Source organism: Scylla paramamosain, chromosome 39 (genome assembly GCF_035594125.1).
Source record: "Scylla paramamosain isolate STU-SP2022 chromosome 39, ASM3559412v1, whole genome shotgun sequence".
Lineage (NCBI taxonomy): Eukaryota > Metazoa > Arthropoda > Malacostraca > Decapoda > Portunidae > Scylla > Scylla paramamosain.
The window spans coordinates 2,460,001-2,475,491 of record NC_087189.1 but is presented as its reverse complement, the minus strand read 5'-3'; the positions used below and the strand labels follow the sequence as shown (position 1 = coordinate 2,475,491).

Here is a 15,491-nt window from a genome sequence, read left to right as displayed (position 1 = left end):
CTTTCCTCTTTACTAGTTTCATCATTGCACCCTTTCTTTATTTCTCATTCTTTCCTTCTTTATTCACCTTTCTTTCCTTACTCCTCTCCTACCTCTTCCTCCTCTCTCCTTCTTCTCCCTTCCTCTAGTGGAACAGGTGGAATAAAAACAACACCTTTTGATTGATCTGAACCCCTGCGGCGTCATATAGGCCTACTGGTGGACAGGTGGAGGCCTAATGAAAGAGTGGAAAGGGTCGCGAAGGGTGGAAGGGGAAAAAGGAAGAGATGGAGGGAGCAAATATGAAGAGTACACGAAAATATTGAAGGAGTGGTATTTGTGAAAGTCGAGAGAAAAGTTTAAGGAATAGGTGGAGGAAATAGAGGTGGAAGGAATACTTTGGAGAGAAAAATGGATGGAAAGAAGTGAGATAAAGATGGAGAGAATGGATGGAGAGAGAAAAAAATAAAGAGAAAGAACGAGTGAAATAGACTGATGAATAAACTGAAAGAAGAATATGAGAAAGGTTATCGTAGTACCGGATTAGCGAAAGTGGATAGCAAAAATGGGAGGACGAGGGTGAATAGAAGGGATAGAGGGAAGTGGTTGATGAGGTAGTGGATGGCTTGGTTGATTGGCTAATGATTGGCTAATTGCACGGTTCATGATACGGTAAATTCGAGGTTAATTGGTTGACTGATCCACCGGAAGTCAGGTGAGAGAGAGAGAGAGAGAGAGAGAGAGAGAGAGAGAGAGAGAGAGAGAGAGAGAGAGAGAGAGAGAGAGAGAAAATGACAGATGGTAACGTGGAGAGAAATAGAAGAACGATGCATGAAGGAAAGAGAAAAGAAGAAAAGGGAGACAGAGAAGAGAAGAGAAGGGAAAGGAAGGGAGGAAAAATGAAAGAGAGAGAGAGAGAGAGAGAGAGAGAGAGAGAGAGAGAGAGAGAGAGAGAGAGAGAGAGAGAGAGAGAGAGACCTAACCTCATCGAAAGACAGAAATGAAAGACCAGACCAAGACACCAATCCTTACGTACCTACCTACCTACCTTCCTCGTGCCGTACCCTCCCTACCTCTCCCTCTCCCACTCCCTCTCCCTCTCCCTGCGGGGTGGCGAAGCAAAAGGCGGGAGGTCCGGAGAAGGGCTTATAGTACTTGCAGATGAGAGAGAGAGGTGTGAAGTCCTGGCGGGTTAAATCTCCTCCTCCTCCTCCTCCTCCTCCTCCTCCTCCTCCTCCTCCTCCTCCTCCTCCTCGGCATTCCTTCAGGGTGAGCTGATAGGTTGTGTAGAGAGAGAGTGGAGGGAAGGAAGGAAGGAGAGAGGTGGGAAAGGATAAGTGAGCAGGGTTTTAATTGTTGTTGTTGTTATTATTGCTTTTGTTGTTGTTGTTGTTGTTGTTGTTGTTCATCATCTTTATTTTCCTCTTCTTCTTCTTCTTGCAGGACTTATACTGCAATGATTCTCTCTCTCTCTCTCTCTCTCTCTCTCTCTCTCTCTCTCTCTCTCTCTCTCTCTCTCTCTCTCTCTCTCTCTCTCTCTCTCCTCCTCCTCCTCCTCCTCCTCCTCCTCCTCCTCTCTCTCTCTCTCCTCCTCCTCCTCCTCCTCCTCCTCCTCCTCCTCCTCCTCCTCCTCCTCCTCCTCCTCCTCCTCCTCCTCCTCCTCTCTTCACCTTCCCTCCACCTCCATACCCTACCCCTCTCCCTCACTTCCCATTCCCTACCCAAAAATCTGAACACATTCTCCTCCCTCTCCTTTCCTTCCTCTCCTTCCCTCCTCCCTTCCATTACACAATCTATCACAAACACTCTTCCATCTTCTACCTGAGCCTCAGTACACGTTTACCTTTCCATTGGCCAGGTAAAGTATAGGTAGATTTTGGTATTGTATGATTTCCTTGTATATTTTGATTACCTTCTGTTTTGTTTGTTTTTGTGTTGTTTGTTTCATGTTTGTGTTGTTACTTCTTTGTGAGATGTGGTATGGTTCGTTTTTGTTTTTTGTTTCTTCTTTTCCCCGTTTTTCTGTTTATTGTTTATTTTTTTATTCTCTTTTCTATGTCTCCGTTTCAGATTTTGTTTCTATTATTATTCTTCTCGTTTTATTTTCTTTATTTTTCCTACTACTACTACTACTACTACTACTACTACTACTACTACTACTACTACTACTACTACTACTACTACCACTACTACTACTACTACTACTACTACTACTACTACTACTACTACTACTACTACTACTACAACTACTATCACCACCACTACAATCACCAGTGCAATGAAAATCAAGAAAACGAAATATTTCTTATACACCATACACACCCAGCCACCACCACCATCACCACCACCAGGCCTCAGGTGCCACTAGTATTGACAAGGTACGAGGGACAAAACCAATATTGGCAGAGAGTTGAGCGATCAGTGCGTGAGAGGACTAGGGAAGGAGGAAGAGGAAGAGGAGGAGAAGAGGGAGGAAGGAGGATAATTGTGATAAAAGGAAATAAAATCTATATCACAATAAGCCTTGCCATTCACACACACACACACACACACACACACACACACACACACACACACACACACACACACACACACACACACACACACACACACACACACACACATATCAGTTTCCTGTCAAATTGTACGCATCAATAACTCGTGTGTGTGTGTGTGTGTGTGTGTGTGTGTGTGTGTGTGTGTGTGTGTGTGTGTGTGTGTGTGTGTGTGTGTGTGTGTGTGTGTGTGTGTTATCCAACAGGTATGAAATTAATTAACATTCAATACGCTCTCCTTTCTTCTTAGGTGAGAGAGAGAGAGAGAGAGAGAGAGAGAGAGAGAGAGAGAGAGAGAGAGAGAGAGAGAGAGAGAGAGAGAGAGAGAGAGAGAGAGAGCACAAACAACCCCATTAGTTCCCCGGTTAATTAGTTTTCTTACTTATCCACATCACAGCACAGGTCTCGATCTTGGAAGAGAGAGAGAGAGAGAGAGTGAGAGAAAGAGAGAACGATATCTTTATAATCAACAATACATGTGTGCTTAGGTGTGTATTAATTGATGTATTGGTATTAATTTTACTCAAGGTGTGAAAGGTAAAGGTGAGAATATATACCTCTCTCTCTCTCTCTCTCTCTCTCTCTCTCTCTCTCTCTCTCTCTCTCTCTCTCTCTCTCTCTCTCTCTCTCTCTCTCTCTCTCTCTCTTAAACTCTTTTATTCCACCTTCACAAGATTGAAACCCCCTTTATGTGTGTTTGTATCCCCCTTCCTCGCTCATAAAGTAGAATTGGAATGCTTTGCAAAGTAATAAACGAGTGGGTTTTTATCGCCTTGCCCTTTGCGTTTTGCTATCAGTGTTTAATCTTTTGCTTCTCCCTCTTGTACGTTAACTATAAGGGGATGGAACTCATCTTGAAGGATTCGAATACCATATGTTTCTCTCTTTGAGGTATTAAAGGTTATTTGAATTGTTGGTTTGAGTCTTGTGGTATTTGTGTGTGTGTTTGTGAGAGAGAGAGAGAGAGAGAGAGAGAGAGAGAGAGAGAGAGAGAGAGAGAGAGAGAGAGAGAGAGAGAGAAGGAACAAGTGATATTATTGAAAACAAAATAAATGAAAAAAAACCAGGCTTAATTATAGAAACAAAATAAAAATAGAATAAGAGAGAAAAAATGACCTGACCTTATTTTTTCATCATCATCGTTACGTATTTTTCTTTCCCCTTCTCTCCTTCCTTTCTCTCCCTTCCTCCTCCCCTCCCCAATTAGTCTCCTCCTCCCCTCCTTTCTCTCCCCATGTGCCCGTTTGTCTCTCCCACAACACCTCAGAGAGAAGGAGGAGAGGGTCGTGTTATTTCAAGCCTCATAATTCCATCCTCCTCCTCCTCCTCCTCATCCCCCTCCCCCTCCCCCTCCCCCTCCTCCTCCTCCTCCTCCTCCTCCTTCTCCTCCTCCTCCTCCTCCTCCTCCTCCTCCTCCTCCTCCTCCTCCTCCTCCTCCTCCTCCTCCTATTTCTTTTTTTTTTTTTTTTACTTTTCATCTTTTTTAGACTACTTGCTTTCATATAAGTATTAATTTTTGCTCCTCCTCCTCCTCCTCCTCCTCCTCCTCCTCCTCCTCCTCCTCCTCCTCCTTCTGTCTCGTTCTGTTCGCGTTCTCCTTCGCCATTGGTTCGCTTGACTTTGCTTTCATGACGTGGCAGCTTCCCATTGGTTCCTTTCTGATGGCGTCATTGTATGTGGACGCTGTAATTGGCTGGAGCTTATGATTCCATCGTGGTGGATAGATGTGATTGGTGGATTGTTATTATGGAATTTTTAGTTTATTTTTCTGTTTCATTATTGCTATTATTATTTTTATTCTTTTATGTATTTTATCTTATTTGTTATTTAATTGTTGGGGGTGGTGGGGAGGTGGGTGAGTGTGATATGCTTAGGTATTTTAGTGGTAGTTATTATGGTTGTGGTGGTAGTAGCTGCAGAGGCAGTTATTATTGTTGTTTTTGCTGATGACAGGGGTGATAATGGTGGTGTTGGTGGCTGTGGTTGTGGTGTGTTGTCTTGGTAATGAAGGTATAACAATCACTACTACTACTACTACTACTACTACTACTACTACTACTACTACTACTACTACTACTACTACTACTGCCACCGTCACCATCACCACCACCACCAGAACCACAATCATCACTGCCATGTTTACAACAACAACAACAACAACAGCAGCAGCAACAACAACAACAACAACAACAAAGCCAATAGCACAACCCTATTCGCAATTAAACCTCTCCGGCCAACAATTAATTTATTTTCCTCCTGACAGCCGTAAACATGACCCCTCTTTCCTCTCCCCTCTCCGCTCACTCCCATCATCCTTTACCTCCCCTTCCTCTCCCTTCTTCCTTTCTCTCCCTTTCTCTCCCATCACTTTACGTTCCCTCAGTTGTTCTCTTTTTCCTTCCCCTTCTCTTTCGTCATCTTTCTCATCTCTTCTTACTTCTCTTTTGTTTCCCTTTCCTCTTTCCCCTCTCCCCATCCCATCAATCGTTTACTCTCCCCTTACTTACATGTTCTTTCTCCCTTTCTTTCTCTATCATTCCTTTTCTTTCCTTTTTTCTTCTTGAAGTTACCACCTTTCCATCTTCTCTCTCCTCTCTCCCCTTTTCATTTTTTTCCCTTTCCCTTCTCTTCCCTCTTTAACTACCCTTCCGTCCCCAGTTTCCCTCCCTTAGTTACCCATTCCTCTTTCCCCCCTTTTTTCCTTCTATCAGTTAATTTATATTCCTCTCTTCTCCATGATCCATTTCCTATTCCCCTCTTACCCATTCTACCTACTCCCGTGTTTCATAGCTCCCCTCACTCAGTCTCTCCCCTAAAAACATAACACAGCAATAAATAATAACCCTTATATCACATGTTCATTAGGCCTAAATTGACTCGTCTCTTGATTTATGGTTAGTTTTATCTCTTTTCTCACTTGATATTTTTTTTTCTCCTTTCGCGTGTGTGAGTTGAAAGAGGAAATCCAGGTAAGGCATTTATCTATTTCTGTTATTACCTTTGTTGGTCCCGCCAGGTGAGTGGTTGATTAGGGTTAATTAGCCTAACTCACCTGTGCAGAGGAGGAAGAGTGGGAGGAGGAGGGAGAGGGAGATGAATGATTTTGGGAAGGGTAGGCAGGAGAGATTGAAGAGGTACATATCAGAAGAGAAGAATGGGAGCATATATGGAAGAGGAGGAAGAGGAGGTGGGGGAAGAAGAGAAGAAGGAGGAAGATAAGGGGATATGGAAAAAAGAAGCGGAGAGAGAGAGTGTGTGGTTGTTAGCTAGTTGTGTGAACGAGTGAATGAGCGAGACTTGTGTGAGGCATGAATACGTGTATGAGTGAACGAGCTAGGCTTCAGTCATAAGTGTTAAGTTGAAGTGCGCGGCCTGGCGCCGGGAGATCACCTACCTCCAGCCTTCTGTTCACACCTTCTGTGAATAAACACCTGCACTGTTACCTGCGTTTCCTGTGCCCCTGCTGGTCAAGAGTCGAACATGGCGCAGTGAGTAGGATCAGGACAAGGCTGCAGTGGGTACGGCGCAGAATGGAGAAGCAGTTGGAGGCGCTGGCTGCCCTGCTAGCGCGACAGTCGGAGCAGAGTCAGGCTCTGCTAGCGCGACAGTCGGAGCAGAGTCAGGCTCGCGAGGAGCGTTTAACCCAGCTGCTGGAGAGAGTGGGGACACAAGCTCCCAGTCGCACCACGGCGAGCAATGAAGGCGAAACCACAGCCCGCAGCACGTCTACCCAGGGCGCGAGGTTCCCGACGTCCGCCACCATCATTCCTCACTTAACGGCGTCAGCATCTTTACGTGAGTTCGACACGTGGCGCCATAAGTTTGAAGGATACGTAACCCTCGCCAGGATAGACTGTCTCTCCCTGGCTGAGCAGAGGGCGGCACTCGCTGCTGTCCTAGACGACGAGTGGACCCGTACACTTCGCTACGGGATAAGCTTACCGAGAGACGCGGAGTTAAGAACCATCCTCGATGCAATGTGTGAGTACCTGCGAAGCCAGCGCAACATCATCATGGATAGAAGAGACTTCTACTCCCGCGTGCAAGAAACGCAAGAAGGTTTTGACGACTTTTTATGTGCTGTAAAGGAAATCGCCAATTTCTGTGACTTTTGCGACCAGTGCATAAACCATCAGCTGCGTGACAGAATTGTCGTTGGGACACGAGACGAAGTGGCTCTGAAACGCATGCTGGAAAACAAGAAACTCACCCTTGAAAACGCCATAGATATTTGCAGAGCATCAGAGAGCGCTAACCAGTGTAGTGCAGTACTAAGGGGCGGCTCTCACTCTTCGAGCCATGGTGTGAACGCTGTCTCGAACTACAGGAAGGGCAGTTTCGGGGCTCAAGCCCCACGGGCTGTTATCGTTGTGGCAAAAATTGTCGCAGTGACAAAAGGGGATGCCAGGCAATAGATAAAGTGTGTCGTAACTGCGGGAAAAGAGGGCATTTTGCGAGTGTATGTCAGCAGACAGTGAGGAAACGACGAGGAGCTTCTGAGGAGTTCCTCAACTGTCTCTCCTCATCGCGGTGCAGGCCCGAGGCGGGGAGCCAGTGCCAGTGTATACCAGCTCTTATCAGGCGTATACACAAAGACGGTGACGGCACGACCTGCGCCCCAGGTGCTCATTACCGCCACACATCCCGCTGGAAGAGACAAGATTACGTGGACTCCTGACTCTGGGGCCGAAACGACCGTTATTGGCCTCGACACGGCAACACTCCTTGGAATCCCGCCCTCCAGCTTGGCGCCCGCTGATGGTGATGGACTTTATGCTGCCGGTAATCACCCCCTCACCTGTGTAGGAACTTTCTCGTCGCACTTGCAACTGGGCGACAGGGAAGCTGAGACTGTTGTGAGCGTGGTGAAGGAGGTGAAGGGGGCGCTGCTTAGCTGGTACGATTCCATCGCTCTCGGAATCCTCCCCGAAGATTTTCCGGCTCAAATCCGACCGCTACGCAGGGAAGAACAGCGCACCGGCAACAGCTCCATCAAGTACCCGACCGCCTCGCAGCCACCTCTATCTACGCCCACAGAAGTGATCAGCTGGCCTCATTCCTACGACCCAACGCCACAGCAGCGTGCGGGGCACGCTGCTGCTGTGATCAAGGCCTTTCCCAGCGTCTTCGAAGCAAAGGAAGGTTTACGTGCAATGGCTGGTGGATCCATGGCCATCGAGTTGACAGACGACGCTCGACCCTTCGCCGTAACAGCATCTCGTACAATCCCTTACAATTGGCGTGAAGAAATTAAGAGCCAGTTGGAAGAGCTGCTTAACAAGGGAATCATCGAGAGTGTGGACTACCCTACGGCATGGTGCCACCCCATCGTGCCTGTCCCAAAAAAGACATCTGGTGTAAGGCTGTGTGTTGACCTGACACGACTCAACCGTTACGTGAAGAGGCCCGTGTATCCAGTGCGCTCACCTCATGACGCCATCGCCTCGATCGGGACCGGAGCAGTTTGGTTCACCACTCTTGATGCCAAGATGGGGTATTTTCAAGTCCCCATTAGAGAAGAAGACCAGGATTTAACCTGCTTCATAACACCTTGGGGTCGGTACAAGTTTCGGCGAGCGGTTATGGGTCTCGTCTCGTCTGGAGACGAGTATAACCGTCGAGGAGACCAAGCTCTCGGCGACATACCTAACACCATCAAGATCGTGGACGACATCCTGGCCTATGACTCCACCTACAGTGCGCACTTAGCCCATGTCATTCAGATTGTGCGGCGGTGTGACCAGCACGGCATCACTCTCAACCCACAGAAGTTTACATTCGCGGAAAGAGTGGTAGATTACTGTGGTTACTCTGTTTCTGGACAAGGCTACACGACAGACTCAAAGAAAGTTAAGGCAATCTCTGACTTCCCACGACCACAGCACATCACCGACTTACGATCATTCATGGGTCTTACAAACCAGCTTGGAAGCTTTTCTCCTGCTGTGGCTGCAGCTGCACAACCCCTCAGAGATCTCTTACGCCCGAAGAACAGTTGGTGCTGGTCTCCTAACCATGAAGAGGCGTTTGAGAAGGTGAAACAGTGTCTCGTCAGCCCACCTGTCTTGGCATACTTCGACCCATCATTACCAACGATGCTACAGACTGACGCCTCAAGGATGCACGGATTTGGATTCGTTCTCCTGCAGAAGCACAGTGACCAGTGGAAGATGGTGCAATGCGGGTCAAGATTTGTTACAGACACAGAGAGCCGCTATGCAGTAATAGAGTTGGAAATGGCTGCAATCGTCTGGGCAGTCAGGAAATGTGGCACCTACCTGAAAGGACTCCCTCACTTCGATCTAGTGCTCGACCACCGCCCGCTGATACCTCTCCTCAATAGCAAGTTGTTGGGAGAAATAGAGAACCTGCGGCTGCAGCGCATGAGGGAGAAGCTTGCTCAGTATTCTTTCACAGCAAGCTGGCAAAAGGGATCGACACACTGTGTGCCCGACGCCCTCTCACGTGCTCCAGTACAGGACCCAGTGGAGGAAGAGGATGCTGCTACTTCTGGTGACCTCGACCCTCTCCACTCAGCGGTCATCTCAGCGTTATCTGCCACCAATGAGGACGGCGTCCGCTTAGCACCACTCCAGGATCAGACTGTGGAAATGGTACGTGCCGCAGCAGCAAGAGACGGGGAGTACTGCTTGCTCAAGAACGTCATCATCGAGGGCTTCCCTGATCATTGCCACGACCTCGATCACCGCTTGCGTACGTACTGGCCGGTGCGCAGTCTGCTGGCCGTAGACGACGACCTGGTGGTTTACGGGCCGAGGCTTCTTATTCCTCACAGCCTCCGCCGAGAAACACTAGAGCGACTCCATGACAGTCATCAGGGGATGGAGCGCACCAAGCGACGGGCCCGACAAACGGTGTACTGGCCTGGTATGGACAGAGACGTTGAGAACGTCGTTTCTGGATGCTCACTATGCCGTCCACTCCTACCAAGCCAAGCCAACGAACCTCTCTCTGGCAGGACACGGACACACCCAGCAGGGTGTTTGAGTCAGTTTCTGCAGACTACTTCCACGCAGCAGGCCGTACATACCTCGTGTATGTAGATCGCTTGTCTGGGTGGCCTCACGTGTCTGCATGCTCACGTCCAGCATCGGCTGATCAGCTCGTTCGTGTCCTTCGGGGTGTGTTCGCCGACACGGGCGTGCCTGTTCTCCTGAGGACTGACGGTGGACCGCAGTTCACTTCTTCATCGGTATCGGCGCTTCCTGGCTCGATGGGGGGTGGAGCATCGTGTATCTTCACCTCATTATCCACGCTCCAATGGTCACGCCGAGGCAGCGGTCAAGTCCGTGAAGAAGCTGATCCTCACGACCACACAGCAGGGACACCTGGACGAGGATGCGTTCGCTCGCGGGTTGCTGGAACTGCGCAACACTCCGAGGGCGGAAGGGCGATCACCAGCACAAGTCCTCTTCGGTCATCCTATGAGGTCCTGTGTCCCGGCTCATCATCGCTCATACGCTCAGCAGTGGCAGCGCGCTGCTGATGAGTGCGACGCCAAGGCAGAGCGACTGAGGAAGAAAGCGAAACTTCGCCACGACGCGTCCGCCCGTACTCTTCCTCTCCTGCACCTCGGTGGCCACGTCGACGTTCAAGATCACACGACAGGCCTCTGGGATCGCCTGGGTGTCATCGTGGCTGTTGGGCGAAGGAGAGACTACCTCATCAAGATGGGCAGCGGTCGCGTGATGTGGCGTAATAGAAGACACCTACGCCCACACAGACCTCTTTGCTCCCCTTCCTGTCGAGCAGCACACCGCTCATGGCGGTGCAGCGCTTCAGCATCAGGGTCACGAGGAACACCACCATCCCGGCAGCCCGGAGCATCAGGGTAACGGGGTACACCGTGGCCGAGAGCAACCAGAGCGTCGAAGCAGCCGACAGCGTAGGGAGCCGAGACGACTGCAGGTGCGGTGGCACCGTAGCACCTACGATTAGTCGTACGTGTTCATTGTACGCTGTGTTTGTTTTGTGTATATGTACCGTGTTTTCTGTACTTCAATCATTGTAACTTTGTTTCATGTGTTACGGTAGCCATAACAAAGATAAGGAATCTTCCTTATGTCTCGGGGGAGGTGTGTGGTTGTTAGCTAGTTGTGTGAACGAGTGAATGAGCGAGACTTGTGTGAGGCATGAATACGTGTATGAGTGAACGAGCTAGGGCTTCAGTCATAAGTGTTAAGTTGAAGTGCGCGGCCTGGCGCCGGGAGATCACCTACCTCCAGCCTTCTGTTCACACCTTCTGTGAATAAACACCTGCACTGTTACCTGCGTTTCCTGTGCCCCTGCTGGTCAAGAGTCGAACAGAGAGAGAGAGAGAGAGAGAGAGAGAGAGGAGAGAGAGAGAGAGAGAGAGAGAGAGAGAGAGAGAGAATCCAGCCATACTCACGGTCCGATCCATAACGCGCAACCGAAATAACCATTAAAAATAACGCAAAGTGCAACAAATAACAGCGCAACTAATGAAGTTTTGCACATACATTTAAAGACTTTGAACAAAACCGCATCTCATAAAAATAATAAAGATGAAAAAGAACGTTCCCATCCGTCTTTGCCCCCTGTGAGAATCGAACTCACGACCCCTGGTTTACAAGACCAGTGCTCTGCCCCTGAGCTAAGGAGGCGCTGATGGAGGACACGAGAGTGGCGGTACCAATGTAGGGAAGGAGGACGGGGAGGGGTGGGATTTGCAATGATGTAGGTAGAAGAAGTAAGAAACAAAAGAAGGAGCAGGAAAAATATGACGAGAAGGAGGAGAGTGTGAAAGAAGGGAAGGAAGAGAATTTTGTTATCATAAGGAACCAGGAAGGGAAGAGAAGAAATAGAAAGAGGAGGAAAGGTAGAAAAGATAAGGAAAAAAAGAAGAGGAGTTGGAAGAGTATGCAAGACATTGAGGAAAGAATAGGAAGAGCATTTCGTTATCATTAGGATCCAGGAAGAGAAGAAAAGAAATAGAAGAAAGATGATAAAGGTAGAGGAGATAAGGAAGAAGAGGAGAAAGAATACTGTGAAGAAAAGGAGAGGGTGAAAGAAGAAAAGGCAGATGATTTTGTGATCATAAGGAACCGGAAGAGAAGAGAAGAGAAGAAAGGAAATAGAGAAGGAAAAAAAAGAAGAGGAGGAGGAGGAAAATTTTGCGATGATGAGGAGGAAAGTGGAAGAGAAGAGATCAGAAGCAGAAGGAAAAATAGAGATGGAAGGCAAGGCTGACGATAATATTAGAGGAGGAGGAGGATTAGCGATAAGATTGGGTGAGGAAGGGGGGGGGAAAGATAAGAAAGACGAAATATAAATGGAGGAGGAGGAGCAGGAGGAAGCGGAGGATTTTGTAATGAGAAGAATAGGTGAGGAAGGGGAGATAAGAAAGAGGAACAAGAAGAATACTTAATAAGAGGTTGGAGAAAGAGGCACAGGATATAAAGCTAAAGTTAGAAGAGGAGATGGCTGAAAAAAAAAATCTGCATTGTGAAAAAAAGAAGAAAAGACGATAAGGGAGACAGTAAATTAGAATGAAGAGGAGAGAATAAGAAGAGACAGTGATACGAGGAGGAGGAGGAGGAGAAGGAGGAATACAAGGAGGAAGGAAGAAAATAAGAACATGGAAAGAATAAAAAAAAAAAAGCAACTAGATCATGGCATAAAAAAAAGAAGCGAAGGAGGAAGACGAGGAGGAGGAGGAGGAGGAGTACAAGGAAGAGAAATAAGAGGAAGACGAGTAAGAGAACTGGCAGAGAAACAGCTAATTGGAACCGAAATTATTCCAAAGGGTTCGCTCTTTCACGCCCCGCCATCCGTGTAATGAGAACCCCCTCCCCTTCCCCCACCCCCTAGCCGACAACCTCCCCCTACCCCGACCAGAAGCAGCAGCAGTAGAAGCACCTCTTGGGATCTTCCTGCTGTTTGTCGGGGGTGTTTGGAAGGGTCTTGGTACTATTTCTTCTTCTTCTTCTTCTTCTTCTTCTTCTTCTTCTTCTTCTTCTTCTTCTTCTTCTTCTTCTTCTTCTTCTTCTTCTTCTTCTTCTTCTTCTTCTTCTTCTTCTTCTTCTTCTTCTTCTTCTTCTTCTTCTTCTTCTTCTTCTTCTTCTTCTTCTTCTTCTTCTTCTTCTTCTTCTTCTTCTTCTTCTTCTTCTTCTTCTTCTTCTCTTCTTCTTCTTCTTCTTCTTCTTCTTCTTCTTCTTCTTCTTCTTCTTCTTCTTCTTCTTCTTCTTCTTCTTAATATTTAAAGAATGTGTGTATCATCTTTTCTTCGTCCTTTTCAATGTTCTTTTTTTTTTATTTCTTAGTTCATTGTGACAATTTTTTTGTTTTTCATTATCGTTTTTTCAGTTTTGTTCCCGGCTTATATATATATTATATATATATATATATATATATATATATATATATATATATATATATATATATATATATATATATATATATATATATATATATATATATATATATATATATATATATATATATATATATATACACACACACACACACACACACTACTGGCTTTGGTGTACTTTTCTCTCTTTTTTCTCTCTCTCTCTCTCTGCTCCTACTCCTCCTCCTCCTCCTTATCCTCTCAATCTCCCGTGGTAATGAAACAATACACACAACAAATGAGGCGCTCCGAATATCCTTAGCGAAGCAATTGGTTTTTCTTTGGGATTTTTTCCCCTCCTAATATTTATAAACGTAATGTAACTTGCCTTGTTGGCTTGTCGTTGAATTTTAATGACTAGTGTATTGTTGCTTACTTTTTGTTGATTTATTCATGTTATTTACTAATTCTTGTTACTTTTTATGATTTCATTCAATTGAGATAAAAAAATTGTACTTGTTGATATGGAGTAAGAAAAATGTTTGTTTTTTATGTTGTTCACTTGGAGTAGGATTTGATTAAACATTTTCAGTTATGTTATTTATTAGTGTGAAGTAAGTGATAGAAATACAGGAAAAATTTTCGAAACCTTAGAATTACCGAATATGAAAAAAATAACCTTGGGAAAGCTAGGTAAACTAAAAGGAATTAAATAAAAAAGAAATGAGAAGAAAGCGATATATATATATATATATATATATATATATATATATATATATATATATATATATATATATATATATATATATATATATATATATATATATATATATAAAACAAATGAATGGGATAGGTGGAGAGCAGGAAAAACTGAAAGCGAATAAAAGAAAACTACCAAGATATTAAAAAAAATAAATAAATAAAATAAAAAGAAGACAAAATCGAATTCAAGAAAACGATAACTAAACGAAGGAAATGAAAACAGAAGAAGAAAGCATAAGGAAGGAAAGCGAATAAAGAAAATAGAAAATAAGACGAGAATAACGAGAACGCATCAACGAAAGGTCACACTCAGTCGAAACAACCGCAACCGAAGCTTCGAACATATGAACCCAACTATTAAGCACAATAACAACAACAAGGAGTGTCCGCCATTAATATTCCCGCCGCCATTACCGTCCCACGAACAACCATTACTGGCCAATCAGATCACAAAGCGCCGCGCGGGACCCGGACGGAGCTTCGAACCCGCGCCTCGACACCCGAAATGAATCACCCGAACCACCGCCGCGACCTGAAGCAATTATGTTAGGCGCGCGTGTGGTCTTCATCTACACGTTACGTGGATGAGGCAGGTGAGTTACGGGGTTTTAATTAAGACTCACCTGGGGCTCTGTGTTGGCCCCGGGAGGTCCCTGTGTATGTGTGTGTGTATGTGTGTGTGTGTGTGTGTGTGTGTGTGTGTGTTGGCAGTTCATTTCCGTTTTTATTTTTGTTTTTATTTTCTTTGCTTATATTTATTATTTATGATTATGTTCCCTTATATATCTTATTCCTCTTTCTCATTCTTTGATACATTTCTGGTCTATCTTCTGATTTTTATTCTTTGTTTACATGTAGTCTGTCTTAATTTTTGTGACATTTTCCTTATTATCACCAATTTTAGATTAATTTCTTATTCAGTTGTTTATATGTAATTAATTGTATTTGCCTTATTTTCTTCGTTAACGGATATTCTACATTCTCTATTTTTTATCAGCTAATACAATTTATCTCTCACTTTCCGATGTCAGTCTTTTATACCCACGTTTAATTTGTTATCTTTATTTTTTTTCCACTTCCTTTGTGCTCTTGTTTTTATTCTTTACGTTATTATTTCTTTCCCTGTTCTCATATAATTTTCCTTCGCCTCCTCGCTGTCTGTATTTGCCATTCCAATCTTTATTTTGTTTTCGTCTGTCTCCTTCCTCTTTGTGCTCATGTAGTTGTATTATTTTGTCATATTTTGTCTGTTTCTTCATGTGTAACTTTACTCGTTCCTTCCTGTTTCATTTTTCCCTTTGTTCTCTTTGTCATTATTGCTCTTCCTGCTTGTTCTCCTCTTCCTCTTCCTGCTAACCGGCCATTTTGCTCTTACTTGTCTTTCATTATTCCATTTTCTTTAACTGTATTTCCTTTCTCCTCTAATATGTTTTTCAATATCTTTTCATATATATATATATATATATATATATATATATATATATATATATATATATATATATATATATATATATATATATATATATATATATATATTTTTTTTTTTACTTATTTAAATTTTGTTTCTTTTGTCACCTTTTATTTTGCGGGTCTCGTTGCTAAAGGGTTTTAATTTATTGATTGGAGAAGTAGCGCTCTTTACGTAGCCACACCAAGGCTATATTTAGTTGAGTTTTGTGTCACCAAGCTTAATATCAGGTTCTCCTTCAAATATCTTAATTTTCTTTGACAATATTCCTGCTCGTTTCCTCTTCCTCATTTCATTGTCGGTTCTTTATATTTTGTCCTTTCTTTCAGCTTTCTCCTTCGTGTTGTTCTTTTTCCCTCGTCTTTCTTTTCGTTCGTCTTGTATTTCGTTTCCT

At 44.9% G+C, this 15,491-nt stretch overlaps 1 non-coding gene across 1 annotated transcript; it reads right to left on the bottom strand.

Annotated features, from left to right (window-relative positions):
* Positions 1 to 11,107: 11,107 nt before the first annotated feature.
* Positions 11,108 to 11,179, bottom strand: Trnat-ugu (transfer RNA threonine (anticodon UGU)). Its single transcript has one exon. It is a non-coding gene; the product is annotated as a tRNA-Thr (tRNA).
* Positions 11,180 to 15,491: the final 4,312 nt, after the last annotated feature.